A 4437-nucleotide genomic window follows, 5' to 3' on the forward strand; every position below is an offset into this window, starting at 1 on the left:
ATAGGGCGGTGCACAATTGGCCCAGTGGCGTTAGGGTTTGGCCAGTGTAGGCCGTCATTGTAAATAAGAATTTGTTCTTAACTTAATTGCATAGTTAAATAAAGGTTAAAGTACAAATAAAGAAAAAACATTGAATGAGTAGGTGTGTCCTAACTTTTGACTGGTACTGTACAGTATAGTCCTTCTGTAGCTCAGTTGGTAGAGCATGGCGCTTGTAATGCCAGGGTAGTGGGTTCGATTCCCGGGACCACCCATACGTAGAATGTATGCACACATGACTGACTGTAAGTCGCTTTGGATAAAAGCGTCTGCTAAATGGCATATATTATTATTATTATATTATGACATAAAAGATGACACACGTCATCCAATGTACTGAATGGTTTATGTTTATTTTTCTTCAAAATTAATAATTATACTACTTTATTTACTTCATGGCAATCCCCAAAACATTATTTACAGAGAGGTATACTATTATTGTTTTGTTTATGTTCCTATGTGTTTGTTCACACATAATGCAGCACATTGCACGTGAGATACGACACAAACACATTAAGCTAGAGTCTGGCATTTGAAAAACAACAAAATAGCCGCCCTACCACTTGTTTTGATAAACAATTCAGGAATAAGGCTGGCAAAATTGAACCACTGTCAAATTCATAGATGGAGCTATGAATGCAAGGACTGACAGTTCATACGATTAAAATGATCATTTTAACCATGTTTTGAAGCTATACAATGTTGAAGCAGTAATGGAATGGGTGGTTGGTACTTGAAATGATGATGCAGATTTTGTACTGAATAATGTTATTTGTGTGTGTGAGAATATGTTTCTGCTATAGGACTTGTTATGGTTTGGAATATTACTTTTCAGACAGAAACAGTGCTCAGACATCTGATGACTGTTTCCATGGCTATTTCTGTGGTGAGTAATCAAATACAACTTTTATTAATCCAACTGTTTCATCGAAATGTAGTCTTCTGCTCAAATCAAATCAAATCAAATTTTATTTGTCACATACACATGATTAGCAGATGTTAATGCGAGTGTAGCGAAATGCTTGTGCTTCTAGTTCCGACAATGCAGTGATAACCAACAAGTAATCTAACTAACAATTCCAAAACTACTGTCTTATACACAGTGTAAGGGGATAAAGAATATGTACATAAGGATATATGAACGAGTGATGGTACAGGGCAGCATACAGTAGATGGTATCGAGTACAGTATATACATATGAGATGAGTATGTAGACAAAGTAAACAAAGTGGCATAGTTAAAGTGGCTAGTGATACATATATTACATAAGGATGCAGTCGATGATATAGAGTACAGTATATACGTATGCATATGAGATGAATAATGTAGGGTAAGTAACATTATATAAGGTAGCATTGTTTAAAGTGGCTAGTGATATATTTACATCATTTCCCATCAATTCCCATTATTAAAGTGGCTGGAGTTGGGTCAGTGTCAATGACAGTGTGTTGGCATCAGCCACTCAATGTTAGTGGTGGCTGTTTAACAGTCTGATGGCCTTGAGGTAGAAGCTGTTTTTCAGTCTCTCGGTCCCAGCTTTGATGCACCTGTACTGACCTCGCCTTCTGGATGATAGCGGGGTGAACAGGCAGTGGCTCGGGTGGTTGATGTCCTTGATGATCTTTATGGCCTTCCTGTAACATCGGGTGGTGTAGGTGTCCTGGAGGGCAGGTAGTTTGCCCCCGGTGATGCGTTGTGCAGACCTCACTACCCTCTGGAGAGCCTTACGGTTGAGGGCGGAGCAGTTGCCGTACCAGGCGGTGATACAGCCCGCCAGGATGCTCTCGATTGTGCATCTGTAGAAGTTTGTGAGTGCTTTTGGTGACAAGCCAAATTTCTTCAGCCGCCTGAGGTTGAAGAGGCGCTGCTGCACCTTCTTCACGACGCTGTCAGTGTGAGTGGACCAATTCAGTTTGTCTGTGATGTGTATGCCGAGGAACTTGAAACTTGCTACCCTCTCCACTACTGTTCCATCGATGTGGATAGGGGGGTGTTCCCTCTGCTGTTTCCTGAAGTCCACAATCATCTCCTTAGTTTTGTTGACGTTGAGTGTGAGGTTATTTTCCTGACACCACACTCCGATGGCCCTCACCTCCTCCCTGTAGGCCGTCTTGTCGTTGTTGGTAATCAAGCCTACCACTGTTGTGTCGTCCGCAAACTTGATGATTGAGTTGGAGGCGTGCGTGGCCACGCAGTCGTGGGTGAACAGGGAGTACAGGAGAGGGCTCAGAACGCACCTTTGTGGGGACCCCTTGTTGAGGATCAGCGGGGAGGAGATGTTGTTGCCTACCCTCACCACCTGGGGGCGGCCCGTCAGGAAGTCCAGTACCCAGTTGCACAGGGCGGGGTCGAGACCCAGGGTCTCGAGCTTGATGACGAGCTTGGAGGGTACTATGGTGTTGAATGCCGAGCTGTAGTCGATGAACAGCATTCTCACATAGGTATTCCTCTTGTCCAGGTGGGTTAGGGCAGTGTGCAGTGTGGTTGAGATTGCATCGTCTGTGGACCTATTTGGGCGGTAAGCAAATTGGAGTGGGTCTAGGGTGTCAGGTAGGGTGGAGGTGATATGGTCCTTGACTAGTCTCTCAAAGCACTTCATGATGACGGAAGTGAGTGCTACGGGGCGGTAGTCGTTTAGCTCAGTTACCTTAGCTTTCTTGGGAACAGGAACAATGGTGGCCCTCTTGAAGCATGTGGGAACAGCAGACTGGTATAGGGATTGATTGAATATGTCCGTAAACACACCGGCCAGCTGGTCTGCGCATGCTCTGAGGGCGCGGCTGGGGATGCCGTCTGGGCCTGCAGCCTTGCGAGGGTTAACACCTCGGCTGCAGTGAAGGAGAGACCGCATGTTTCTGTTGCAGGCCGTGTCAGTGGCACTGTATTGTCCTCAAAGCGGGCAAAAAAGTTATTTAGTCTGCCTGGGAGCAAGACATCCTGGTCCGTGACTGGGCTGGGTTTCTTCTTGTAGTCCGTGATTGACTGTAGACCCTGCCACATGCCTCTTGTGTCTGAGCCGTTGAATTGAGATTCTACTTTGTCTCTGTACTGACGCTTAGCTTGTTTAATAGCCTTGCGGAGGGAATAGCTGCACTGTTTGTATTCGGTCATGTTACCAGACACCTTGCCCTGATTAAAAGCAGTGGTTCGCGCTTTCAGTTTCACGCGAATGCTGCCATCAATCCACGGTTTCTGGTTAGGGAATGTTTTTATCGTTGCTATGGGAACGACATCTTCAACGCACGTTCTAATGAACTCGCACACCGAATCAGCGTATTCGTCAATATTTTTATCTGACGCAATACGAAACATGTCCCAGTCCACGTGATGGAAGCAGTCGTGGAGTGTGGAGTCAGCTTGGTCGGACCAGCGTTGGACAGACCTCAGCGTGGGAGCCTCTTGTTTAAGTTTCTGTCTGTAGGCAGGGATCAACAAAATGGAGTCGTGGTCAGCTTTTCCGAAACGGGGGCGGGGCAGGGCCTTATATGCGTCGCGGAAGTTAGAGAAACAATGATCCAAGGTTTTACCACCCCTGGTTGCGCAATCGATATGCTGATAAAATTTAGGGAGTCTTGTTTTCAGATTAGCTTTGTTAAAATCCCCAGCTACAATGAATGCAGCCTCCGGATAAATGGTTTCCAGTTTGCAAAGAGTTAAATAAAGTTTGTTCAGAGCCATCGATGTGTCTGCTTGGGGGGGGATATATACGGCTGTGATTATAATCGAAGAGAATTCTCTTGGTAGATAATGTGGTCTACATTTGATTGTGAGGAATTCTAAATCAGGTGAACAGAAGGATTTGAGTTCCTGTATGTTTCTTTGTCATGTCTCGTTAGTCATGAGGCATACGCCCCCGCCACTCTTCTTACCAGAAAGATGTTTGTTTCTGTTGGCGCGATGCGTGGAGAAACCCGTTGGCTGCACCGCCCCGGATAGCGTCTTCCCAGTGAGCCATGTTTCCGTGAAGCAGAGGACGTTACAGTCTCTGATGTCCCTCTGGAATGCTACCCTTGCTCGGATTTCATCAACCTTGTTGTCAAGGGACTGGACATTGGCAAGAAGAATGCTAGGGAGTGGTGCGCGATGTGCCCGTGTCCGGAGTCTGACCAGAAGACCGCTACGTTTCCCTCTTTTACGAAGTCGTTTTTTTTGGGGGTCGCTGCATGGAATCAATTCCGTTGACCTGTTTGTAAGGCAGAACACAGGATCCGCGTCGCGGAAAACATATTCTTGGTCGTACTGATGGTGAGTTGACGCTGATCTTATTATATTCAGTAGTTCTTCTTGACTGTATGTAATGAAACCTAAGATGACCTGGGGTACTAATGTAAGAAATAACACGTAAAAAAACAAAAAACTGCATAGTTTCCTAGGAACGCGAAGCGAGGCGGCCATCTC

The sequence above is a fragment of the Oncorhynchus keta genome, chromosome 19 (genome assembly GCF_023373465.1).
Source record: "Oncorhynchus keta strain PuntledgeMale-10-30-2019 chromosome 19, Oket_V2, whole genome shotgun sequence".
In the NCBI taxonomy this organism is placed as follows: domain Eukaryota; kingdom Metazoa; phylum Chordata; class Actinopteri; order Salmoniformes; family Salmonidae; genus Oncorhynchus; species Oncorhynchus keta.